Source organism: Scomber scombrus, unplaced genomic scaffold (genome assembly GCF_963691925.1).
Source record: "Scomber scombrus unplaced genomic scaffold, fScoSco1.1 SCAFFOLD_236, whole genome shotgun sequence".
Classification (NCBI taxonomy): domain Eukaryota; kingdom Metazoa; phylum Chordata; class Actinopteri; order Scombriformes; family Scombridae; genus Scomber; species Scomber scombrus.
Window position 1 is genome coordinate 26,793 of NW_026910672.1, and position 25,746 is coordinate 52,538.

The 25,746-nt window shown below is 48.3% G+C and overlaps 19 non-coding genes and 1 pseudogene across 19 annotated transcripts; all 20 read right to left on the reverse strand.

Moving 5' to 3' along the window:
- Positions 1-43: 43 nt before the first annotated feature.
- LOC133977187 (U1 spliceosomal RNA) lies at positions 44-207 on the reverse strand. Its single transcript, XR_009924923.1, has one exon. It is a non-coding gene; the product is annotated as a U1 spliceosomal RNA (small nuclear RNA).
- Positions 208-1,067: 860 nt separating this feature from the next.
- Positions 1,068-1,258, reverse strand: LOC133977215 (U2 spliceosomal RNA). Its single transcript, XR_009924950.1, has one exon. It is a non-coding gene; the product is annotated as a U2 spliceosomal RNA (small nuclear RNA).
- A 647-nt stretch (positions 1,259-1,905) lies between these two features.
- On the reverse strand, positions 1,906-2,069 carry LOC133977188 (U1 spliceosomal RNA). Its single transcript, XR_009924924.1, has one exon. It is a non-coding gene; the product is annotated as a U1 spliceosomal RNA (small nuclear RNA).
- An 860-nt stretch (positions 2,070-2,929) lies between these two features.
- On the reverse strand, positions 2,930-3,120 carry LOC133977216 (U2 spliceosomal RNA). Its single transcript, XR_009924951.1, has one exon. It is a non-coding gene; the product is annotated as a U2 spliceosomal RNA (small nuclear RNA).
- A 647-nt stretch (positions 3,121-3,767) lies between these two features.
- On the reverse strand, positions 3,768-3,931 carry LOC133977190 (U1 spliceosomal RNA). Its single transcript, XR_009924926.1, has one exon. It is a non-coding gene; the product is annotated as a U1 spliceosomal RNA (small nuclear RNA).
- Positions 3,932-4,791: 860 nt separating this feature from the next.
- Positions 4,792-4,982, reverse strand: LOC133977217 (U2 spliceosomal RNA). Its single transcript, XR_009924952.1, has one exon. It is a non-coding gene; the product is annotated as a U2 spliceosomal RNA (small nuclear RNA).
- Positions 4,983-5,629: 647 nt separating this feature from the next.
- Positions 5,630-5,793, reverse strand: LOC133977191 (U1 spliceosomal RNA). The gene has a single exon (XR_009924927.1). It is a non-coding gene; the product is annotated as a U1 spliceosomal RNA (small nuclear RNA).
- An 860-nt stretch (positions 5,794-6,653) lies between these two features.
- LOC133977218 (U2 spliceosomal RNA) lies at positions 6,654-6,844 on the reverse strand. The gene has a single exon (XR_009924953.1). It is a non-coding gene; the product is annotated as a U2 spliceosomal RNA (small nuclear RNA).
- Positions 6,845-7,491: 647 nt separating this feature from the next.
- Positions 7,492-7,655, reverse strand: LOC133977192 (U1 spliceosomal RNA). The gene has a single exon (XR_009924928.1). It is a non-coding gene; the product is annotated as a U1 spliceosomal RNA (small nuclear RNA).
- Positions 7,656-8,515: 860 nt separating this feature from the next.
- On the reverse strand, positions 8,516-8,706 carry LOC133977219 (U2 spliceosomal RNA). The gene has a single exon (XR_009924954.1). It is a non-coding gene; the product is annotated as a U2 spliceosomal RNA (small nuclear RNA).
- Positions 8,707-9,353: 647 nt separating this feature from the next.
- Positions 9,354-9,517, reverse strand: LOC133977193 (U1 spliceosomal RNA). Its single transcript, XR_009924929.1, has one exon. It is a non-coding gene; the product is annotated as a U1 spliceosomal RNA (small nuclear RNA).
- An 860-nt stretch (positions 9,518-10,377) lies between these two features.
- LOC133977220 (U2 spliceosomal RNA) lies at positions 10,378-10,568 on the reverse strand. Its single transcript, XR_009924955.1, has one exon. It is a non-coding gene; the product is annotated as a U2 spliceosomal RNA (small nuclear RNA).
- Positions 10,569-11,215: 647 nt separating this feature from the next.
- Positions 11,216-11,379, reverse strand: LOC133977177 (U1 spliceosomal RNA). The gene has a single exon (XR_009924914.1). It is a non-coding gene; the product is annotated as a U1 spliceosomal RNA (small nuclear RNA).
- An 860-nt stretch (positions 11,380-12,239) lies between these two features.
- On the reverse strand, positions 12,240-12,430 carry LOC133977221 (U2 spliceosomal RNA). The gene has a single exon (XR_009924956.1). It is a non-coding gene; the product is annotated as a U2 spliceosomal RNA (small nuclear RNA).
- An 8,493-nt stretch (positions 12,431-20,923) lies between these two features.
- On the reverse strand, positions 20,924-21,055 carry LOC133977198 (U1 spliceosomal RNA; annotated as a pseudogene).
- Positions 21,056-21,915: 860 nt separating this feature from the next.
- On the reverse strand, positions 21,916-22,106 carry LOC133977223 (U2 spliceosomal RNA). The gene has a single exon (XR_009924958.1). It is a non-coding gene; the product is annotated as a U2 spliceosomal RNA (small nuclear RNA).
- A 647-nt stretch (positions 22,107-22,753) lies between these two features.
- LOC133977194 (U1 spliceosomal RNA) lies at positions 22,754-22,917 on the reverse strand. The gene has a single exon (XR_009924930.1). It is a non-coding gene; the product is annotated as a U1 spliceosomal RNA (small nuclear RNA).
- A 718-nt stretch (positions 22,918-23,635) lies between these two features.
- LOC133977224 (U2 spliceosomal RNA) lies at positions 23,636-23,826 on the reverse strand. Its single transcript, XR_009924959.1, has one exon. It is a non-coding gene; the product is annotated as a U2 spliceosomal RNA (small nuclear RNA).
- A 646-nt stretch (positions 23,827-24,472) lies between these two features.
- On the reverse strand, positions 24,473-24,636 carry LOC133977195 (U1 spliceosomal RNA). Its single transcript, XR_009924931.1, has one exon. It is a non-coding gene; the product is annotated as a U1 spliceosomal RNA (small nuclear RNA).
- An 860-nt stretch (positions 24,637-25,496) lies between these two features.
- LOC133977225 (U2 spliceosomal RNA) lies at positions 25,497-25,687 on the reverse strand. Its single transcript, XR_009924960.1, has one exon. It is a non-coding gene; the product is annotated as a U2 spliceosomal RNA (small nuclear RNA).
- Between the last annotated feature and the right edge of the window lie 59 nt (positions 25,688-25,746).

The following is a 25,746-nucleotide window of genomic DNA, read 5'->3' on the forward strand; positions in this document are numbered from 1 at the left end:
GACACTGCTGGGTTTCGACTTAGTTTTCTTTCAACAGTTTTATCAGGGGAGAGCGCGAACGCAGTCCCCCACTACCAGAAATTATGCAATCGAGATTCCCACATTTGGGGAATTCGCAGAGGTCAGCACAACCGGAGTGCAATGGCTGAGCCTCGCCCTGGGTGAACCACCTTCTTGATCATGGTATCTCCCTTGCCAGGTAAGTATGAGTTGTACAGATCCGAGCCGGGGATGTCTTTCACAGACACAGCACGCCGACTGATGGTGGGCCATCCACACATCATCCAAACTACACGCTGTATGAGGCTGTGGATCTCATAGACTGTATATAAGAAGGTGGATCTGCACGGATTCAACACACAAGGAGACGTTTTATACTAAATGTGTCTTTCTTGCCCGAAGCCTCACTTGTCCTTCATGCCCAACCTCTTATGCCCCCGTAGGCAATTCTGTGATACGCAAATAAAATTGTCAGGCTGAGCAGTTGGTGGACGTCCGACCATTGCCGTTGCCCTTCTCTGGCAGCCAATCGGGTCGGCGGGTTTGGCAACCCTTTCCCTCTTTGTCTACCAATCCAAGGTGAAAATATCACTCTGTGTCACGCTGCATTGTACGCTGCACTTTTCCCCCATTGAGTCACAGCAGACGGCAGGTTGTCTCTCTCAAGGAGAGCGGCAATGCCCCCTGCTGGATCGTCTTCAGTCTCTCTAGTCCCTAGGCATTGCCGCTTGCTTCAGCCTCTCTAATCCCCCATTCGTCCTAGGGGATTAGAGAGTCTGAAGACGATCCAGCAGGGGGCATTGCCGCTCTCCTTGAGAGCAGACGGCAGGTTGTCTCTCTCAAGGAGAGCGGCAATGCCCCCTGCTGGATCGTCTTCAGTCTCTCTAATCCCCCATTCGTCCTAGGGGATTAGAGAGACTGAAGACGATCCAGCAGCCTTTAAAAACTATAAACATGCATTAATTGCTGGAGTGTAAAATCCCAACAAAATATCAATGTAGCTATTTAAACAGAACGACAAATCACTCACCTTTTGAGCTGAATGTATTCACGTTAGACACAGAGAGAAGGGGTGCACCGTTCCCGGAGGTACTGCAATACCAGGTCGATGCGTGGAGTGGACGGAGCAAGCCCCTATTCCATCTCCTTGTTCCAAAAATCAATTTAATATATGGTCCCCGGGTAGGGGACGTATCAGATATTAAACTGATAAGAACAGATACTACACTTGATCTTAGCCAAAAGGCCGAGAAGCGATAACTGAGAATGGGTCGGAGTTAGAGGACTGGTCCTCTGCAGCGTCGGTCTCACTCGCGGTTTCACAGAGTCCAATACGAGTCAAAGACAGATGTCACTTATTTAAAAAAACAAACTTTGATTAAATATACTTTAATACACAAACCAGTCTCAAATGTAACAAGGGGAATAAACTGGAAGTCACATTAGAGTCTGATCTGTAGTGGAGGAGAACATGTTTTTAACGATGTGTTAACTAACAGAGTTGCAGCACCATCTAGTGGAGAAAACCGCGAACGGCACCCCACTGCATTACAGAATGAAAAACAATTTCTAAATATATCCAAATATTTCTTTGTCATTTGACATTAAAAAAACATGGATTTGCCAACTAAAAAGGACAAACTAGAAAGCAGAGGGTATCCCTGTGCCATCTCGTCAGCTCGATAGCTGAGCTTCTTCTGAACAACACGGCGTGTCAACGTGACTATATTCGTGCTTGTTTAACTGCCCTGACACGTTTTTCATGTACTGGGGGCGCTGTTGGGCTTCAGGGGTTAAAAAGCTGTTTGCTCCTACTCAGGTCTTCTGTATCAGATATGTCACCTGAACACCGGTTCTCTTCGGACACTGCTGGGTTTCGACTTAGTTTTCTTTCGACAGTTTTATCAGGGGAGAGCGCGAACGCAGTCCCCCACTACCAGAAATTATGCAATCGAGATTCCCACATTTGGGGAATTCGCAGAGGTCAGCACAACCGGAGTGCAATGGCTGAGCCTCGCCCTGGGTGAACCACCTTCTTGATCATGGTATCTCCCTTGCCAGGTAAGTATGAGTTGTACAGATCCGAGCCGGGGATGTCTTTCACAGACACAGCACGCCGACTGATGGTGGGCCATCCACACATCATCCAAACTACACGCTGTTTCAGGCTGTGGATCTCATAGACTGTATATAAGAAGGTGGATCTGCACGGATTCAACACACAAGGAGACGTTTTATACTAAATGTGTCTTTCTTGCCCGAGGCCTCACTTGTCCTTCATGCCCAACCTCTTATGCCCCCGTAGGCAATTCTGTGATACGCAAATAAAATTGTCAGGCTGAGCAGTTGGTGGACGTCCGACCATTGCCGTTGCCCTTCTCTGGCAGCCAATCGGGTCGGCGGGTTTGGCAACCCTTTCCCTCTTTGTCTACCAATCCAAGGTGAAAATATCACTCTGTGTCACGCTGCATTGTACGCTGCACTTTTCCCCCATTGAGTCACAGCAGACGGCAGGTTGTCTCTCTCAAGGAGAGCGGCAATGCCCCCTGCTGGATCGTCTTCAGTCTCTCTAGTCCCTAGGCATTGCCGCTTGCTTCAGCCTCTCTAATCCCCCATTCGTCCTAGGGGATTAGAGAGTCTGAAGACGATCCAGCAGGGGGCATTGCCGCTCTCCTTGAGAGCAGACGGCAGGTTGTCTCTCTCAAGGAGAGCGGCAATGCCCCCTGCTGGATCGTCTTCAGTCTCTCTAATCCCCCATTCGTCCTAGGGGATTAGAGAGACTGAAGACGATCCAGCAGCCTTTAAAAACTATAAGCATGCATTAATTGCTGGAGTGTAAAATCCCAACAAAATATCAATGTAGCTATTTAAACAGAACGACAAATCACTCACCTATTGAGCTGAATGTATTCACGTTAGACACAGAGAGAAGGGGTGCACCGTTCCCGGAGGTACTGCAATACCAGGTCGATGCGTGGAGTGGACGGAGCAAGCCCCTATTCCATCTCCTTGTTCCAAAAATCAATTTAATATATGGTCCCCGGGTAGGGGACGTATCAGATATTAAACTGATAAGAACAGATACTACACTTGATCTTAGCCAAAAGGCCGAGAAGCGATAACTGAGAATGGGTCGGAGTTAGAGGACTGGTCCTCTGCAGCGTCGGTCTCACTCGCGGTTTCACAGAGTCCAATACGAGTCAAAGACAGATGTCACTTATTTAAAAAAACAAACTTTGATTAAATATACTTTAATACACAAACCAGTCTCAAATGTAACAAGGGGAATAAACTGGAAGTCACATTAGAGTCTGATCTGTAGTGGAGGAGAACATGTTTTTAACGATGTGTTAACTAACAGAGTTGCAGCACCATCTAGTGGAGAAAACCGCGAACGGCACCCCACCGCATTACAGAATGAAAAACAATTTCTAAATATATCCAAATATTTCTTTGTCATTTGACATTAAAAAAACATGGATTTGCCAACTAAAAAGGACAAACTAGAAAGCAGAGGGTATCCCTGTGCCATCTCGTCAGCTCGATAGCTGAGCTTCTTCTGAACAACACGGCGTGTCAACGTGACTATATTCGTGCTTGTTTAACTGCCCTGACACGTTTTTCATGTACTGGGGGCGCTGTTGGGCTTCAGGGGTTAAAAAGCTGTTTGCTCCTACTCAGGTCTTCTGTATCAGATATGTCACCTGAACACCGGTTCTCTTCGGACACTGCTGGGTTTCGACTTAGTTTTCTTTCAACAGTTTTATCAGGGGAGAGCGCGAACGCAGTCCCCCACTACCAGAAATTATGCAATCGAGATTCCCACATTTGGGGAATTCGCAGAGGTCAGCACAACCGGAGTGCAATGGCTGAGCCTCGCCCTGGGTGAACCACCTTCTTGATCATGGTATCTCCCTTGCCAGGTAAGTATGAGTTGTACAGATCCGAGCCGGGGATGTCTTTCACAGACACAGCACGCCGACTGATGGTGGGCCATCCACACATCATCCAAACTACACGCTGTATGAGGCTGTGGATCTCATAGACTGTATATAAGAAGGTGGATCTGCACGGATTCAACACACAAGGAGACGTTTTATACTAAATGTGTCTTTCTTGCCCGAAGCCTCACTTGTCCTTCATGCCCAACCTCTTATGCCCCCGTAGGCAATTCTGTGATACGCAAATAAAATTGTCAGGCTGAGCAGTTGGTGGACGTCCGACCATTGCCGTTGCCCTTCTCTGGCAGCCAATCGGGTCGGCGGGTTTGGCAACCCTTTCCCTCTTTGTCTACCAATCCAAGGTGAAAATATCACTCTGTGTCACGCTGCATTGTACGCTGCACTTTTCCCCCATTGAGTCACAGCAGACGGCAGGTTGTCTCTCTCAAGGAGAGCGGCAATGCCCCCTGCTGGATCGTCTTCAGTCTCTCTAGTCCCTAGGCATTGCCGCTTGCTTCAGCCTCTCTAATCCCCCATTCGTCCTAGGGGATTAGAGAGTCTGAAGACGATCCAGCAGGGGGCATTGCCGCTCTCCTTGAGAGCAGACGGCAGGTTGTCTCTCTCAAGGAGAGCGGCAATGCCCCCTGCTGGATCGTCTTCAGTCTCTCTAATCCCCCATTCGTCCTAGGGGATTAGAGAGACTGAAGACGATCCAGCAGCCTTTAAAAACTATAAACATGCATTAATTGCTGGAGTGTAAAATCCCAACAAAATATCAATGTAGCTATTTAAACAGAACGACAAATCACTCACCTTTTGAGCTGAATGTATTCACGTTAGACACAGAGAGAAGGGGTGCACCGTTCCCGGAGGTACTGCAATACCAGGTCGATGCGTGGAGTGGACGGAGCAAGCCCCTATTCCATCTCCTTGTTCCAAAAATCAATTTAATATATGGTCCCCGGGTAGGGGACGTATCAGATATTAAACTGATAAGAACAGATACTACACTTGATCTTAGCCAAAAGGCCGAGAAGCGATAACTGAGAATGGGTCGGAGTTAGAGGACTGGTCCTCTGCAGCGTCGGTCTCACTCGCGGTTTCACAGAGTCCAATACGAGTCAAAGACAGATGTCACTTATTTAAAAAAACAAACTTTGATTAAATATACTTTAATACACAAACCAGTCTCAAATGTAACAAGGGGAATAAACTGGAAGTCACATTAGAGTCTGATCTGTAGTGGAGGAGAACATGTTTTTAACGATGTGTTAACTAACAGAGTTGCAGCACCATCTAGTGGAGAAAACCGCGAACGGCACCCCACTGCATTACAGAATGAAAAACAATTTCTAAATATATCCAAATATTTCTTTGTCATTTGACATTAAAAAAACATGGATTTGCCAACTAAAAAGGACAAACTAGAAAGCAGAGGGTATCCCTGTGCCATCTCGTCAGCTCGATAGCTGAGCTTCTTCTGAACAACACGGCGTGTCAACGTGACTATATTCGTGCTTGTTTAACTGCCCTGACACGTTTTTCATGTACTGGGGGCGCTGTTGGGCTTCAGGGGTTAAAAAGCTGTTTGCTCCTACTCAGGTCTTCTGTATCAGATATGTCACCTGAACACCGGTTCTCTTCGGACACTGCTGGGTTTCGACTTAGTTTTCTTTCGACAGTTTTATCAGGGGAGAGCGCGAACGCAGTCCCCCACTACCAGAAATTATGCAATCGAGATTCCCACATTTGGGGAATTCGCAGAGGTCAGCACAACCGGAGTGCAATGGCTGAGCCTCGCCCTGGGTGAACCACCTTCTTGATCATGGTATCTCCCTTGCCAGGTAAGTATGAGTTGTACAGATCCGAGCCGGGGATGTCTTTCACAGACACAGCACGCCGACTGATGGTGGGCCATCCACACATCATCCAAACTACACGCTGTTTCAGGCTGTGGATCTCATAGACTGTATATAAGAAGGTGGATCTGCACGGATTCAACACACAAGGAGACGTTTTATACTAAATGTGTCTTTCTTGCCCGAGGCCTCACTTGTCCTTCATGCCCAACCTCTTATGCCCCCGTAGGCAATTCTGTGATACGCAAATAAAATTGTCAGGCTGAGCAGTTGGTGGACGTCCGACCATTGCCGTTGCCCTTCTCTGGCAGCCAATCGGGTCGGCGGGTTTGGCAACCCTTTCCCTCTTTGTCTACCAATCCAAGGTGAAAATATCACTCTGTGTCACGCTGCATTGTACGCTGCACTTTTCCCCCATTGAGTCACAGCAGACGGCAGGTTGTCTCTCTCAAGGAGAGCGGCAATGCCCCCTGCTGGATCGTCTTCAGTCTCTCTAGTCCCTAGGCATTGCCGCTTGCTTCAGCCTCTCTAATCCCCCATTCGTCCTAGGGGATTAGAGAGGCTGAAGACGATCCAGCAGGGGGCATTGCCGCTCTCCTTGAGAGCAGACGGCAGGTTGTCTCTCTCAAGGAGAGCGGCAATGCCCCCTGCTGGATCGTCTTCAGTCTCTCTAATCCCCCATTCGTCCTAGGGGATTAGAGAGACTGAAGACGATCCAGCAGCCTTTAAAAACTATAAGCATGCATTAATTGCTGGAGTGTAAAATCCCAACAAAATATCAATGTAGCTATTTAAACAGAACGACAAATCACTCACCTATTGAGCTGAATGTATTCACGTTAGACACAGAGAGAAGGGGTGCACCGTTCCCGGAGGTACTGCAATACCAGGTCGATGCGTGGAGTGGACGGAGCAAGCCCCTATTCCATCTCCTTGTTCCAAAAATCAATTTAATATATGGTCCCCGGGTAGGGGACGTATCAGATATTAAACTGATAAGAACAGATACTACACTTGATCTTAGCCAAAAGGCCGAGAAGCGATAACTGAGAATGGGTCGGAGTTAGAGGACTGGTCCTCTGCAGCGTCGGTCTCACTCGCGGTTTCACAGAGTCCAATACGAGTCAAAGACAGATTTCACTTATTTAAAAAAAAAAACTTTGATTAAATATACTTTAATACACAAACCAGTCTCAAATGTAACAAGGGGAATAAACTGGAAGTCACATTAGAGTCTGATCTGTAGTGGAGGAGAACATGTTTTTAACGATGTGTTAACTAACAGAGTTGCAGCACCATCTAGTGGAGAAAACCGCGAACGGCACCCCACCGCATTACAGAATGAAAAACAATTTCTAAATATATCCAAATATTTCTTTGTCATTTGACATTAAAAAAACATGGATTTGCCAACTAAAAAGGACAAACTAGAAAGCAGAGGGTATCCCTGTGCCATCTCGTCAGCTCGATAGCTGAGCTTCTTCTGAACAACACGGCGTGTCAACGTGACTATATTCGTGCTTGTTTAACTGCCCTGACACGTTTTTCATGTACTGGGGGCGCTGTTGGGCTTCAGGGGTTAAAAAGCTGTTTGCTCCTACTCAGGTCTTCTGTATCAGATATGTCACCTGAACACCGGTTCTCTTCGGACACTGCTGGGTTTCGACTTAGTTTTCTTTCGACAGTTTTATCAGGGGAGAGCGCGAACGCAGTCCCCCACTACCAGAAATTATGCAATCGAGATTCCCACATTTGGGGAATTCGCAGAGGTCAGCACAACCGGAGTGCAATGGCTGAGCCTCGCCCTGGGTGAACCACCTTCTTGATCATGGTATCTCCCTTGCCAGGTAAGTATGAGTTGTACAGATCCGAGCCGGGGATGTCTTTCACAGACACAGCACGCCGACTGATGGTGGGCCATCCACACATCATCCAAACTACACGCTGTATGAGGCTGTGGATCTCATAGACTGTATATAAGAAGGTGGATCTGCACGGATTCAACACACAAGGAGACGTTTTATACTAAATGTGTCTTTCTTGCCCGAGGCCTCACTTGTCCTTCATGCCCAACCTCTTATGCCCCCGTAGGCAATTCTGTGATACGCAAATAAAATTGTCAGGCTGAGCAGTTGGTGGACGTCCGACCATTGCCGTTGCCCTTCTCTGGCAGCCAATCGGGTCGGCGGGTTTGGCAACCCTTTCCCTCTTTGTCTACCAATCCAAGGTGAAAATATCACTCTGTGTCACGCTGCATTGTACGCTGCACTTTTCCCCCATTGAGTCACAGCAGACGGCAGGTTGTCTCTCTCAAGGAGAGCGGCAATGCCCCCTGCTGGATCGTCTTCAGTCTCTCTAGTCCCTAGGCATTGCCGCTTGCTTCAGCCTCTCTAATCCCCCATTCGTCCTAGGGGATTAGAGAGGCTGAAGACGATCCAGCAGGGGGCATTGCCGCTCTCCTTGAGAGCAGACGGCAGGTTGTCTCTCTCAAGGAGAGCGGCAATGCCCCCTGCTGGATCGTCTTCAGTCTCTCTAATCCCCCATTCGTCCTAGGGGATTAGAGAGACTGAAGACGATCCAGCAGCCTTTAAAAACTATAAGCATGCCTTAATTGCTGGAGTGTAAAATCCCAACAAAATATCAATGTAGCTATTTAAACAGAACGACAAATCACTCACCTATTGAGCTGAATGTATTCACGTTAGACACAGAGAGAAGGGGTGCACCGTTCCCGGAGGTACTGCAATACCAGGTCGATGCGTGGAGTGGACGGAGCAAGCCCCTATTCCATCTCCTTGTTCCAAAAATCAATTTAATATATGGTCCCCGGGTAGGGGACGTATCAGATATTAAACTGATAAGAACAGATACTACACTTGATCTTAGCCAAAAGGCCGAGAAGCGATAACTGAGAATGGGTCGGAGTTAGAGGACTGCTCCTCTGCAGCGTCGGTCTCACTCGCGGTTTCACAGAGTCCAATACGAGTCAAAGACAGATTTCACTTATTTAAAAAAAAAAACTTTGATTAAATATACTTTAATACACAAACCAGTCTCAAATGTAACAAGGGGAATAAACTGGAAGTCACATTAGAGTCTGATCTGTAGTGGAGGAGAACATGTTTTTAACGATGTGTTAACTAACAGAGTTGCAGCACCATCTAGTGGAGAAAACCGCGAACGGCACCCCACCGCATTACAGAATGAAAAACAATTTCTAAATATATCCAAATATTTCTTTGTCATTTGACATTAAAAAAACATGGATTTGCCAACTAAAAAGGACAAACTAGAAAGCAGAGGGTATCCCTGTGCCATCTCGTCAGCTCGATAGCTGAGCTTCTTCTGAACAACACGGCGTGTCAACGTGACTATATTCGTGCTTGTTTAACTGCCCTGACACGTTTTTCATGTACTGGGGGCGCTGTTGGGCTTCAGGGGTTAAAAAGCTGTTTGCTCCTACTCAGGTCTTCTGTATCAGATATGTCACCTGAACACCGGTTCTCTTCGGACACTGCTGGGTTTCGACTTAGTTTTCTTTCGACAGTTTTATCAGGGGAGAGCGCGAACGCAGTCCCCCACTACCAGAAATTATGCAATCGAGATTCCCACATTTGGGGAATTCGCAGAGGTCAGCACAACCGGAGTGCAATGGCTGAGCCTCGCCCTGGGTGAACCACCTTCTTGATCATGGTATCTCCCTTGCCAGGTAAGTATGAGTTGTACAGATCCGAGCCGGGGATGTCTTTCACAGACACAGCACGCCGACTGATGGTGGGCCATCCACACATCATCCAAACTACACGCTGTATGAGGCTGTGGATCTCATAGACTGTATATAAGAAGGTGGATCTGCACGGATTCAACACACAAGGAGACGTTTTATACTAAATGTGTCTTTCTTGCCCGAGGCCTCACTTGTCCTTCATGCCCAACCTCTTATGCCCCCGTAGGCAATTCTGTGATACGCAAATAAAATTGTCAGGCTGAGCAGTTGGTGGACGTCCGACCATTGCCGTTGCCCTTCTCTGGCAGCCAATCGGGTCGGCGGGTTTGGCAACCCTTTCCCTCTTTGTCTACCAATCCAAGGTGAAAATATCACTCTGTGTCACGCTGCATTGTACGCTGCACTTTTCCCCCATTGAGTCACAGCAGACGGCAGGTTGTCTCTCTCAAGGAGAGCGGCAATGCCCCCTGCTGGATCGTCTTCAGTCTCTCTAGTCCCTAGGCATTGCCGCTTGCTTCAGCCTCTCTAATCCCCCATTCGTCCTAGGGGATTAGAGAGGCTGAAGACGATCCAGCAGGGGGCATTGCCGCTCTCCTTGAGAGCAGACGGCAGGTTGTCTCTCTCAAGGAGAGCGGCAATGCCCCCTGCTGGATCGTCTTCAGTCTCTCTAATCCCCCATTCGTCCTAGGGGATTAGAGAGACTGAAGACGATCCAGCAGCCTTTAAAAACTATAAGCATGCATTAATTGCTGGAGTGTAAAATCCCAACAAAATATCAATGTAGCTATTTAAACAGAACGACAAATCACTCACCTATTGAGCTGAATGTATTCACGTTAGACACAGAGAGAAGGGGTGCACCGTTCCCGGAGGTACTGCAATACCAGGTCGATGCGTGGAGTGGACGGAGCAAGCCCCTATTCCATCTCCTTGTTCCAAAAATCAATTTAATATATGGTCCCCGGGTAGGGGACGTATCAGATATTAAACTGATAAGAACAGATACTACACTTGATCTTAGCCAAAAGGCCGAGAAGCGATAACTGAGAATGGGTCGGAGTTAGAGGACTGGTCCTCTGCAGCGTCGGTCTCACTCGCGGTTTCACAGAGTCCAATACGAGTCAAAGACAGATTTCACTTATTTAAAAAAAAAAACTTTGATTAAATATACTTTAATACACAAACCAGTCTCAAATGTAACAAGGGGAATAAACTGGAAGTCACATTAGAGTCTGATCTGTAGTGGAGGAGAACATGTTTTTAACGATGTGTTAACTAACAGAGTTGCAGCACCATCTAGTGGAGAAAACCGCGAACGGCACCCCACCGCATTACAGAATGAAAAACAATTTCTAAATATATCCAAATATTTCTTTGTCATTTGACATTAAAAAAACATGGATTTGCCAACTAAAATGGACAAACTAGAAAGCAGAGGGTATCCCTGTGCCATCTCGTCAGCTCGATAGCTGAGCTTCTTCTGAACAACACGGCGTGTCAACGTGACTATATTCGTGCTTGTTTAACTGCCCTGACACGTTTTTCATGTACTGGGGGCGCTGTTGGGCTTCAGGGGTTAAAAAGCTGTTTGCTCCTACTCAGGTCTTCTGTATCAGATATGTCACCTGAACACCGGTTCTCTTCGGACACTGCTGGGTTTCGACTTAGTTTTCTTTCGACAGTTTTATCAGGGGAGAGCGCGAACGCAGTCCCCCACTACCAGAAATTATGCAATCGAGATTCCCACATTTGGGGAATTCGCAGAGGTCAGCACAACCGGAGTGCAATGGCTGAGCCTCACCCTGGGTGAACCACCTTCTTGATCATGGTATCTCCCTTGCCAGGTAAGTATGAGTTGTACAGATCCGAGCCGGGGATGTCTTTCACAGACACAGCACGCCGACTGATGGTGGGCCATCCACACATCATCCAAACTACACGCTGTATGAGGCTGTGGATCTCATAGACTGTATATAAGAAGGTGGATCTGCACGGATTCAACACACAAGGAGACGTTTTATACTAAATGTGTCTTTCTTGCCCGAGGCCTCACTTGTCCTTCATGCCCAACCTCTTATGCCCCCGTAGGCAATTCTGTGATACGCAAATAAAATTGTCAGGCTGAGCAGTTGGTGGACGTCCGACCATTGCCGTTGCCCTTCTCTGGCAGCCAATCGGGTCGGCGGGTTTGGCAACCCTTTCCCTCTTTGTCTACCAATCCAAGGTGAAAATATCACTCTGTGTCACGCTGCATTGTACGCTGCACTTTTCCCCCATTGAGTCACAGCAGACGGCAGGTTGTCTCTCTCAAGGAGAGCGGCAATGCCCCCTGCTGGATCGTCTTCAGTCTCTCTAGTCCCTAGGCATTGCCGCTTGCTTCAGCCTCTCTAATCCCCCATTCGTCCTAGGGGATTAGAGAGGCTGAAGACGATCCAGCAGGGGGCATTGCCGCTCTCCTTGAGAGCAGACGGCAGGTTGTCTCTCTCAAGGAGAGCGGCAATGCCCCCTGCTGGATCGTCTTCAGTCTCTCTAATCCCCCATTCGTCCTAGGGGATTAGAGAGACTGAAGACGATCCAGCAGCCTTTAAAAACTATAAGCATGCATTAATTGCTGGAGTGTAAAATCCCAACAAAATATCAATGTAGCTATTTAAACAGAACGACAAATCACTCACCTATTGAGCTGAATGTATTCACGTTAGACACAGAGAGAAGGGGTGCACCGTTCCCGGAGGTACTGCAATACCAGGTCGATGCGTGGAGTGGACGGAGCAAGCCCCTATTCCATCTCCTTGTTCCAAAAATCAATTTAATATATGGTCCCCGGGTAGGGGACGTATCAGATATTAAACTGATAAGAACAGATACTACACTTGATCTTAGCCAAAAGGCCGAGAAGCGATAACTGAGAATGGGTCGGAGTTAGAGGACTGGTCCTCTGCAGCGTCGGTCTCACTCGCGGTTTCACAGAGTCCAATACGAGTCAAAGACAGATTTCACTTATTTAAAAAAAAAAAACTTTGATTAAATATACTTTAATACACAAACCAGTCTCAAATGTAACAAGGGGAATAAACTGGAAGTCACATTATAGTCTGATCTGTAGTGGAGGAGAACATGTTTTTAACGATGTGTTAACTAACAGAGTTGCAGCACCATCTAGTGGAGAAAACCGCGAACGGCACCCCACCGCATTACAGAATGAAAAACAATTTCTAAATATATCCAAATATTTCTTTGTCATTTGACATTAAAAAAACATGGATTTGCCAACTAAAAAGGACAAACTAGAAAGCAGAGGGTATCCCTGTGCCATCTCGTCAGCTCGATAGCTGAGCTTCTTCTGAACAACACGGCGTGTCAACGTGACTATATTCGTGCTTGTTTAACTGCCCTGACACGTTTTTCATGTACTGGGGGCGCTGTTGGGCTTCAGGGGTTAAAAAGCTGTTTGCTCCTACTCAGGTCTTCTGTATCAGATATGTCACCTGAACACCGGTTCTCTTCGGACACTGCTGGGTTTCGACTTAGTTTTCTTTCAACAGTTTTATCAGGGGAGAGCGCGAACGCAGTCCCCCACTACCAGAAATTATGCAATCGAGATTCCCACATTTGGGGAATTCGCAGAGGTCATCACAGCCGGAGTGCAAAAGTCTACGTTGAACGTAGACAGTTACGCCTTCTGGTTGGTCAATTCTGAACGTAGACTACCAATCGGATCGCAGAATCTGAACGTAGACTACCAATCATATCGCCTCCTGGCGTCATGTGACTGAACGTAGACATTTACGGCTTCTGATTGGTTTGTTTATGCAGAGTTGAATTTTCCTCGAATGCTCCGACTATCATCAGTATTGGTAAGATTGAATTAATCAATTCATTTGTTATTACACTCACTACTCACTGCGCCTCATAAATTAATTTATTATAACGCCATTTATGTTGAGCATTGTCTTAGCGTTAATGTTAGCATTGGCGCCTAACGTCCTTTCGTGTAACCAACCAACCAACCAACCAACCGTCCGTCCGTCCGTCTTCTTCAGCTTATCCGGGGTCGGGTAGAGGGGGCAGCATCCAATCTATCCTTCTTTAATCTTTATATAACTGCTCAAATCCTGCCACTCCACAGTATGAACCGGTCTGTTTTGACCGGTCTAATGTTATTACATATAACATTGTTATTACAATTTTCAATTCAATTCAATTCAATTCAAATGGCTTCATTAAGGTCTGATGTATGACATTTATTATGAAGGTTTAAAGATGCTAAAGCATCACATTACAATGAATCCGTATATGTGGACAGCACACAATAACTGTAATATGAACATTAACACATGTACAATATATCTCATGTGTGCATGTATCAATGACCTGTTGTAACCAATGTTCATTATTATATTAGTAATTGATAATAACAATAATAATAATCAATCTCAATCAATGAATCTTTATTTGTTTAAACACCAAATCAAAACAAAGTCATCTCAAGGCACTTAACACATTTCATTCAGATTTAAACAATATAATAACGATAATAATAACAATAATAATAATAACATGCATTGCTGTATTTCAGTATTTCCAGATTAAGATGGCGACCCCACACGTTAGGACCGTCAACCCGGATGCCCCTGCACATCGCCAACAGGCCATACTGATGGCCACCAGAGAAGCCCGTAATTATCGGGACAAGAAGGTGGTCTTCCCCAAACCTCCACAGGAGTTGCTGTTTGAGACAACTGCCCTGGTCCACACAGAGAAGCTCCTTCATGCAGAGGGTATCCCTCTGCCGTCCTGTCAGCTGTGCCTGGGAAAGCTGGTGCTGCCATTTGGCCAGTACGAGCATGCACCATTCCACTGGCTTGTGGCAAATGATGTGGGCTACATGAAGTAGTAAGCATGTTATATTTGATACCATTGTAGACATGTTTCAAACAAATTACCTGTATATCGGTCTGCAAGTTTCTTTACTCATTATCACAACTGCAATGATATTAATGATGTCAGTACTAAATTGTGTATATGCTTACAGTGTGATTGACAAGCACAGATTGGAAGGGACAAACCCAAACACAAAGGCAGTAATTGGGAACCAGTGGGTGAAGGACTACCTGGCAGAGTACGCAGAGAGCTTCCCACAAGTCTCCAGTGTCCTCGAGGCCAACGTAGAAAGGTGCATCTACGGCCAGAAAGGGTTCGAGGATCACACCTTTCAGGAGATGTGGGAACTCTACCGGCAGCACCACGCGGCGAAGAACAGGCCAGAGGAGTTTAGAGATGAGCAGCGGGAGCTTATAAAGAAGGCAAACAGTTCTGTGAGGAGATGGTTGAACACACCAGTGACCCACATCACCAGTGCGCTGATGAAACGATTCAGAAAATACATCAGCGAGAAAGATCAAGTGAGTACTGGTTTGATTTTTTTGTTAGAAACAGGAGTGAAATTGTTCAGATTAGTGACATTTTAAGCACTTGACCTAAATGTGCTTGTTAACTTTTGATAATTAAAAACTGGTACGTCATAACATCTAGATAATTAATTTACCTTTTTGTCCCCCAGCAACTGCATGCAAGCACCTCGTCGGATCTTTCATCATGGCCAGGTGATGAAGCAGAACTGTTGGCTGCAAGTCAGGCTGTGGAAGGTGACATACAGAGTTAATACACATCAAATGGGTTAGAAAAAAGAAAAAAAATCACAATATAAATAATACTACTTTGTTTGGACTTTTTTTTTAGACTTAGTCAAGACCCCTGTTCAGACTAAACAGCCTGCACCCGCTGTCCACTCCACTGCCGCTGCCGCTGTCCAGCCTACACTCCCTGCACCCGCTGTCCACTCTACTGCCGCTGCCGCTGTCCAGCCTACACTCCCTGCACCCGCTGTCCACTCTACTGCCGCTGCTGCTGTCCAGCCTACACTGCCTGCACCCACTGTCCACTCTATGCAGCCTACATCCGCTGCCACCACCTTGAGGCAGAGTGACTCTCCTGTAAGTGTAAAATCACAACATATACAAGCAATGTTAATGCATTTCTCAAAATCACCACATTATGGAAAATAAATAACTAAATGTTGCATATGCAGGTGGAGCTGGAAGGCTGGGTGCGCCTGTGGGAAGACCCCAATGGCATCCCTTCCGCAGACATCCCCTGGCTAAAAGAGGACAGCGAGAGAGGCCTCTTCACGCCCATCCAAATATACAAGGACATCAAGGGCGTGATCAGAAGGCGGCGTGTGCTGAAGTCGGACCGGATGTGGTTCTACCCACCCGAGCCACCCGGCTTTGTCAGCAGCGGGATTCCCTCTCCACAGGCCTTTTTCCGCGGGCGCCTTTTCTTTTGGCGCCCCGTCGGAGTGTGGCGCTGCTCGCTAAAGTGTCCGCGTAGAGAGAAGTGTGCTGGGGCTGGAAGCAACACACACCTCTCCAAGTCTGGCTACCACACCCGGGTAAGGCTCAGTCTCTTCACACCTGTGCTTAAGAGTGATACACACATCAGTATTGACTACTTAGTATTAACATACATGATCTGTGATTGACGTGTGATTCTATCTCTCTCTCTCTCTCTCTCTCTACCTCTCTCTCTCTGTTTTAGGTACGTCACATCTGTGACGTGTCAGGCTGGTACACCATGGCGACAGAGGTGCTGTCATGCGGGCCGTGTCTCAAGGCTGCCAGGGGTGGAGAGAGCGGTCCCATGGGTCGGTGGCTGGCGTGGGACGACGCCATCCTGCAGCAGCTGAGTGAGGCTCATCGGTCCAGGTTTCCGGCCATGCTGACTGCCAAGCGAGGGGTGGACAAGACCGTGATTCGCCTCCTGCGTGACCGGACGGAGGGCAACTCCATGGTCAAGGTGTGGCGGCAGGTGCAGGAGAACCACCTCGAGGACTACCACCAGAGGAAGGACCTCTACACCACGCTCCTCATGGCCCTGGTGGAACCCGGAGGCATCGTCCCTGCCTTTGGCCACGGCCAGTTCCAGGCGCCGCCTCCTCCAAGGGAGCTACCCTGCGCCCGGCTCCTGCGGCACGCCTTCCTCCTGGCCGAGGCAGACAACGTGGCGGACTACCGCAGCCAGGTCCTCTCCACTTTCGGCACAGTGCTGAAAATGGACTCCACAAAGAAGGCAAGTTAACCAAAAGTGTGTTGCATACATACAAGTACTCACAGGGAAACGCCACATTATGCAAAACTAAACTGTATTTGTTTGTTTGTTTTGTTGCAGGTGGTGAAGAAGCTGTCTGGGGAGGGCAAGGGCTCGGCCGAGTGGTTCACCAGCATCGGCAACGAGCTCTCCCAGATAGTCACCTTTGTGCTCACCTGCGAGGAGTCTGTGGAGAAGCTGGGGCCCATGTGTCGTGGACTGATGGAGCGGTTCCGCCTCGCCAACCAGCCCGTCCCCCGGATCCTGTATATTGACCGGGGCTGCTGCAAGGCACAGGGTCCGACCGCGGTGGAGACGCTCTTTCAGCCTTGGGTGGACGAGGGGATGGTGGTGAGGCTGGACATCTTTCACTGGCTCCATCGATTCGACGCCGCTCTGCGGACCGAGGCCCACTCCAAGTACGGGGCCTTCAAGTCCGCGCTGGTCGGGGCGGTCCTGGCGTACAACAGGGAGGACCTCCAGCTCCTCATCACTGCTGTCAGGGCCAGAGACCCGACCACGATGGAGGTGGTGACTGACCAGGATGTGGTCCGGCGTTACATCTCCCGGGACCAGCTGAAGCACCACGTCCGGCGTGTCACCCTCGGGGCCCAGGAGACGTTTCGCCTCGTCCACATCCTCATCGAGGAGCTCAAGGGTCCAGCAGGGCTTGACGAGAGCGGGGTCAGCCTCTTCAAGTCCCCTGGTAAGAAAAAAAAAAAAAAACCTGACACACACGCAAGCACATACACACACACGTGCAAAATGACTACAGCTCAACATGCATGTTTGTGTGCTTACAGATGCCATTGATGAGATGTGGGCAGCCCAGCAGCGCCACCTGGAGTGCGTCCAGGACCCACCAGGCATGGTGATGTACCGCGTTGCCCGCACCACCACCATCAACGGTGTGGACCTGCCGTACTACAAGGGCCTGCGTGGGAGCAACAGCCTGGAGGGGTTCCACAAGTCGTTGCCGCATATGATTCCAGGTAATTTAAGGGGGAAAAATACTTTCAAAACAGACAACACATTTGTATTACATTGTATCGATCTGATAATACCGGTTTGTCGTGATGTTCAGGTCCCCACTGTGCGGCACGGCCTTACCAGGTGTACCTAATCAGTGGTATCGCCAGGTGGAACTCCGACCGCAGCTCGGACGCCGTGTTTGGGGGCGGAGGCCGGCACCACCGCGTGTACTCTGCGCCGCTTATCGACCGCCTCAACACCCGCTGTCAGCAGCTGTTTGGGGAGACGGTGGAGAAAAATTTCAGGGCTCCGGCTGATGTCCAGTCTGATGAGCTGCTGGGGCTGGAATACCTTTTCAGCCAGAGTACGGGGGAGTCCTTCTCGCTTGAGGGCATCGTCCACGACGGTCCTGGGCCGGAGGAGGAGGTCGTTCAGCCTGGGGAGGCCGACCCAGACGCCAATGCCGATGAGGCGTACCAGAGCGAGGAGGAGGACCATCCTGATGTCGAGCCCCGCATCACGCTCACAAGCAGTGAGACTGCTTCGGTCAACCCTCCTGCCTTTGTGAGTAGAATACCTACTGATAGAAGAGAATACAGTGATAAATGTGACCCTGTTGAAAAAAAAAGACACTGTATGCATTTGAACTTACCTACTTTCCCTTCTCTTTCTCTCTTTCTCTCTCTCTGTGTGTGTGTGTGTGTGTTTGTGTGTGTGTGTGTGTGTGTGTGTGTGTGTGTGTGTGTGTGTGTGTGTGTGTATGTATGTATGTATGATTTACAGGAGGATGTCTGCAGTGACAATCCTCTGCCCGGGTTCCAGAAGCTGGAGGCATTCTGTGCTGCGCTAGTTGAGGTCGGCTTGACGGACCAGAAGCTGCTCCTCAACACTGCACAGAGGAACAGCGTCCTGGATGCCTGGAATGCGGTGGAGGAGCATGACAAACTGCCACAGCGGTACCACCAGCTGTACCGAACCCACTGGGGCAACACCCTCTACTGCAGGACCAAGAGGGACGACCTGGCTGACGCCGCCTTGGTCCAGCGGGTGAAGATGGCCAAAAGGTACGCGCCAGCTCAGCAGGACATCAGCCCGCAGCACAACCGGCTGATGTATGTGCTGGTCAAGCTGCTGTGGCTGAACTCCCCTCAGGCCTCTCGCTCCAGCCCCGAGAAGGTCAGCATCCTCAAGGCCTACGAGAGGATACAGCACCGGGTCTTGGTGGAGGACCCGATCCTCTGCAAGGCAGGCATCCCTCTCCCCAAAATCAACACCAAGACGGTGAGGGACTTTATCCGCCAGCAGGAGAGGCTGGTGAACCTGCACGCCACCAGGCAGCCAGCGATCACCTCAAAGACCGCCTCGGTGTCCTTTGAGCAGCTGCCTCCTGCACCGCGCCAGCCTGACGTCCTCCCTCCACCTGACTACCCTGTGATGGAGTACGTCCCCACGCCCAGCACAGCCGGCACAAAGGTTCTGAAGGGTCGGACCAACCTGCTTCTGGCGACGCCGCAGCCTCCTCCACAGCTTCTGCCTCTGCCGGTGATGAGGATCCCCGCCACCTCCACCATCAGCAGGCCTGTGCTGCCCCTCGTCTCCTGTTCTGCCCCGTCCACCATCACCAGGCCTGTGCTGCCCCTTGTCTCCTGTTCTGCCCCATCCACCATCACCAGGCCTGTGCTGCCCCTTGTCTCCTGTTCTGCGGGCCTCACCTCCACACAGCCGATGCTGCCTGCTGGTCAGGCATCCATCCCGCAGGTCACTCCGCCTGTGCCCATCATGCCAGCTGTTCAGCCGCCCTCTGGACAGAGTACTGCGGTAGGATCGTCATGGTCTCGATCCACGCAGTACAAAAGGAAGCTTGCAGACCACCCCACCGAGCTGGGCGTGAAGCTGACGAGGGTGCAGCATCTCCCGACCTGCAAGGTATGCGGGCACACGATCCAGGGACACAAGAAATACAAAAAAAAGACATACTGCCCTGCGATCAACCGTTCACCCTCCAAGGGACTGGAGAACAGAGTTTTCCAAAACTATGAACATTTTGTCTCTGTTGTGGACGGATTGGAGGAGTGAATGGCCGGCCCCTTGTAAATAGTGTATATAGTTCTTGTGTTTACTATTGTACGTTCTGTGTTGTTCTGTGCCTTGCAATTGCCCTTTAACACAGCACCTTTTGTTCTCTGCACTGTTCGTGCAATTTCTGAGGGCCCATTGTAAATAGTGTATATAGTTCTTGTGTTCATGTTTTACAGTTCTACATTCTGTGTGTTGTTCTCTGTGTTCTGGTCTTACAATTGCCCTTTAACATGACACATGTTGTTCTCTGCACTGTTGCACTAATTCATGCACTTTAACAGGGGTTTTTCTCTGTGTTCTGGTCTTACAAGTGCCCTTTAACTTTTCACCTCTCTAAACTGTGCCATTATGTATTGCTCCACAATACCATGCACTTCATGATGGGGTGTCCTCTGTGAGTGCCCTTTAACGCAGCACCTTTTGTTTTGCTCTGCACTGCACACTGCTGTCCTACTTCATGCACCTTGTCAGCAGCTGTTTACTGTGTTCTGGATGCTGGCAAGTTTGCTGTGGTACTGAATAAAATTGGTCAGTGCTACAGTCACAATGAGTTGTGGAGTGTCTGTGAATGGATTCAACAATAACAGAGCCTAATTATCAGAAATAAGGGGCAACATAAGTCCCAGAATAATTTAAAGTGAAGATATGGGGGCCTATAAAAGGGATAAATGCCTCTAAGTTAAGTCATAAGGGCCATAAGAATAAATGGCTTCTAGGGAAAAACAGTTAAGTACCATAAGAGGCATAGGAGTAAGTGATAATCATAATAATACGTTATTGAAAGAAAGGGAGCAAAAGAATTGCATGGCATGACTTTTGAATAGCTTTTTGTTCATATACACACTTGAAATATAGCAAAAGTATGACAATAAATTCATTTAATACTTTTGTGTGCAAATGCATGCAGATCACATAATTGTGATGTGCCATTGCAGATATAAAAGTCGTTTTTAATATCAAAAGCAACTTTGGATCAGTGATAATACAATAATACCCAAGATTTATACCTTTAACTCTTGACAGAGAGGTCACAGGTCACTGTTTCCTTTGTTTTGATGATGTCAGAGCCATGTGTGCTGTCAAATCATTGGACTTCCTGGTCCAAAATGCCTGGGGGAAGGCATATGCAAATTACTACTTGGGTCAGTGACATCAGAATTATTCATTTCTCCTACGTGGACTCTAAGCCTATGGCGTACAGGATCAATTGCACTCCTGTTCTGCGCATCCCCATTCGCAGAGGTCAGCACAACCGGAGTGCAATGGCTGAGCCTCGCCCTGGGTGAACCACCTTCTTGATCATGGTATCTCCCTTGCCAGGTAAGTATGAGTTGTACAGATCCGAGCCGGGGATGTCTTTCACAGACACAGCACGCCGACTGATGGTGGGCCATCCACACATCATCCAAACTACACGCTGTATGAGGCTGTGGATCTCATAGACTGTATATAAGAAGGTGGATCTGCACGGATTCAACACACAAGGAGACGTTTTATACTAAATGTGTCTTTCTTGCCCGAAGCCTCACTTGTCCTTCATGCCCAACCTCTTATGCCCCCGTAGGCAATTCTGTGATACGCAAATAAAATTGTCAGGCTGAGCAGTTGGTGGACGTCCGACCATTGCCGTTGCCCTTCTCTGGCAGCCAATCGGGTCGGCGGGTTTGGCAACCCTTTCCCTCTTTGTCTACCAATCCAAGGTGAAAATATCACTCTGTGTCACGCTGCATTGTACGCTGCACTTTTCCCCCATTGAGTCACAGCAGACGGCAGGTTGTCTCTCTCAAGGAGAGCGGCAATGCCCCCTGCTGGATCGTCTTCAGTCTCTCTAGTCCCTAGGCATTGCCGCTTGCTTCAGCCTCTCTAATCCCCCATTCGTCCTAGGGGATTAGAGAGTCTGAAGACGATCCAGCAGGGGGCATTGCCGCTCTCCTTGAGAGCAGACGGCAGGTTGTCTCTCTCAAGGAGAGCGGCAATGCCCCCTGCTGGATCGTCTTCAGTCTCTCTAATCCCCCATTCGTCCTAGGGGATTAGAGAGACTGAAGACGATCCAGCAGCCTTTAAAAACTATAAACATGCATTAATTGCTGGAGTGTAAAATCCCAACAAAATATCAATGTAGCTATTTAAACAGAACGACAAATCACTCACCTTTTGAGCTGAATGTATTCACGTTAGACACAGAGAGAAGGGGTGCACCGTTCCCGGAGGTACTGCAATACCAGGTCGATGCGTGGAGTGGACGGAGCAAGCCCCTATTCCATCTCCTTGTTCCAAAAATCAATTTAATATATGGTCCCCGGGTAGGGGACGTATCAGATATTAAACTGATAAGAACAGATACTACACTTGATCTTAGCCAAAAGGCCGAGAAGCGATAACTGAGAATGGGTCGGAGTTAGAGGACTGGTCCTCTGCAGCGTCGGTCTCACTCGCGGTTTCACAGAGTCCAATACGAGTCAAAGACAGATGTCACTTATTTAAAAAAACAAACTTTGATTAAATATACTTTAATACACAAACCAGTCTCAAATGTAACAAGGGGAATAAACTGGAAGTCACATTAGAGTCTGATCTGTAGTGGAGGAGAACATGTTTTTAACGATGTGTTAACTAACAGAGTTGCAGCACCATCTAGTGGAGAAAACCGCGAACGGCACCCCACTGCATTACAGAATGAAAAACAATTTCTAAATATATCCAAATATTTCTTTGTCATTTGACATTAAAAAAACATGGATTTGCCAACTAAAAAGGACAAACTAGAAAGCAGAGGGTATCCCTGTGCCATCTCGTCAGCTCGATAGCTGAGCTTCTTCTGAACAACACGGCGTGTCAACGTGACTATATTCGTGCTTGTTTAACTGCCCTGACACGTTTTTCATGTACTGGGGGCGCTGTTGGGCTTCAGGGGTTAAAAAGCTGTTTGCTCCTACTCAGGTCTTCTGTATCAGATATGTCACCTGAACACCGGTTCTCTTCGGACACTGCTGGGTTTCGACTTAGTTTTCTTTCGACAGTTTTATCAGGGGAGAGCGCGAACGCAGTCCCCCACTACCAGAAATTATGCAATCGAGATTCCCACATTTGGGGAATTCGCAGAGGTCAGCACAACCGGAGTGCAATGGCTGAGCCTCGCCCTGGGTGAACCACCTTCTTGATCATGGTATCTCCCTTGCCAGGTAAGTATGAGTTGTACAGATCCGAGCCGGGGATGTCTTTCACAGACACAGCACGCCGACTGATGGTGGGCCATCCACACATCATCCAAACTACACGCTGTTTCAGGCTGTGGATCTCATAGACTGTATATAAGAAGGTGGATCTGCACGGATTCAACACACAAGGAGACGTTTTATACTAAATGTGTCTTTCTTGCCCGAGGCCTCACTTGTCCTTCATGCCCAACCTCTTATGCCCCCGTAGGCAATTCTGTGATACGCAAATAAAATTGTCAGGCTGAGCAGTTGGTGGACGTCCGACCATTGCCGTTGCCCTTCTCTGGCAGCCAATCGGGTCGGCGGGTTTGGCAACCCTTTCCCTCTTTGTCTACCAATCCAAGGTGAAAATATCACTCTGTGTCACGCTGCATTGTACGCTGCACTTTTCCCCCATTGAGTCACAGCAGACGGCAGGTTGTCTCTCTCAAGGAGAGCGGCAATGCCCCCTGCTGGATCGTCTTCAGTCTCTCTAGTCCCTAGGCATTGCCGCTTGCTTCAGCCTCTCTAATCCCCCATTCGTCCTAGGGGATTAGAGAGACTGAAGACGATCCAGCAGCCTTTAAAAACTATAAGCATGCATTAATTGCTGGAGTGTAAAATCCCAACAAAATATCAATGTAGCTATTTAAACAGAACGACAAATCACTCACCTATTGAGCTGAATGTATTCACGTTAGACACTGAGAGAAGGGGTGCACCGTTCCCGGAGGTACTGCAATACCAGGTCGATGCGTGGAGTGGACGGAGCAAGCCCCTATTCCATCTCCTTGTTCCAAAAATCAATTTAATATATGGTCCCCGGGTAGGGGACGTATCAGATATTAAACTGATAAGAACAGATACTACACTTGATCTTAGCCAAAAGGCCGAGAAGCGATAACTGAGAATGGGTCGGAGTTAGAGGACTGGTCCTCTGCAGCGTCGGTCTCACTCGCGGTTTCACAGAGTCCAATACGAGTCAAAGACAGATTTCACTTATTTAAAAAAAAAACTTTGATTAAATATACTTTAATACACAAACCAGTCTCAAATGTAACAAGGGGAATAAACTGGAAGTCACATTAGAGTCTGATCTGTAGTGGAGGAGAACATGTTTTTAACGATGTGTTAACTAACAGAGTTGCAGCACCATCTAGTGGAGAAAACCGCGAACGGCACCCCACCGCATTACAGAATGAAAAACAATTTCTAAATATATCCAAATATTTCTTTGTCATTTGACATTAAAAAAACATGGATTTGCCAACTAAAAAGGACAAACTAGAAAGCAGAGGGTATCCCTGTGCCATCTCGTCAGCTCGATAGCTGAGCTTCTTCTGAACAACACGGCGTGTCAACGTGACTATATTCGTGCTTGTTTAACTGCCCTGACACGTTTTTCATGTACTGGGGGCGCTGTTGGGCTTCAGGGGTTAAAAAGCTGTTTGCTCCTACTCAGGTCTTCTGTATCAGATATGTCACCTGAACACCGGTTCTCTTCGGACACTGCTGGGTTTCGACTTAGTTTTCTTTCGACAGTTTTATCAGGGGAGAGCGCGAACGCAGTCCCCCACTACCAGAAATTATGCAATCGAGATTCCCACATTTGGGGAATTCGCAGAGGTCAGCACAACCGGAGTGCAATGGCTGAGCCTCGCCCTGGGTGAACCACCTTCTTGATCATGGTATCTCCCTTGCCAGGTAAGTATGAGTTGTACAGATCCGAGCCGGGGATGTCTTTCACAGACACAGCACGCCGACTGATGGTGGGCCATCCACACATCATCCAAACTACACGCTGTATGAGGCTGTGGATCTCATAGACTGTATATAAGAAGGTGGATCTGCACGGATTCAACACACAAGGAGACGTTTTATACTAAATGTGTCTTTCTTGCCCGAGGCCTCACTTGTCCTTCATGCCCAACCTCTTATGCCCCCGTAGGCAATTCTGTGATACGCAAATAAAATTGTCAGGCTGAGCAGTTGGTGGACGTCCGACCATTGCCGTTGCCCTTCTCTGGCAGCCAATCGGGTCGGCGGGTTTGGCAACCCTTTCCCTCTTTGTCTACCAATCCAAGGTGAAAATATCACTCTGTGTCACGCTGCATTGTACGCTGCACTTTTCCCCCATTGAGTCACAGCAGACGGCAGGTTGTCTCTCTCAAGGAGAGCGGCAATGCCCCCTGCTGGATCGTCTTCAGTCTCTCTAGTCCCTAGGCATTGCCGCTTGCTTCAGCCTCTCTAATCCCCCATTCGTCCTAGGGGATTAGAGAGGCTGAAGACGATCCAGCAGGGGGCATTGCCGCTCTCCTTGAGAGCAGACGGCAGGTTGTCTCTCTCAAGGAGAGCGGCAATGCCCCCTGCTGGATCGTCTTCAGTCTCTCTAATCCCCCATTCGTCCTAGGGGATTAGAGAGACTGAAGACGATCCAGCAGCCTTTAAAAACTATAAGCATGCATTAATTGCTGGAGTGTAAAATCCCAACAAAATATCAATGTAGCTATTTAAACAGAACGACAAATCACTCACCTATTGAGCTGAATGTATTCACGTTAGACACAGAGAGAAGGGGTGCACCGTTCCCGGAGGTACTGCAATACCAGGTCGATGCGTGGAGTGGACGGAGCAAGCCCCTATTCCATCTCCTTGTTCCAAAAATCAATTTAATATATGGTCCCCGGGTAGGGGACGTATCAGATATTAAACTGATAAGAACAGATACTACACTTGATCTTAGCCAAAAGGCCGAGAAGCGATAACTGAGAATGGGTCGGAGTTAGAGGACTGGTCCTCTGCAGCGTCGGTCTCACTCGCGG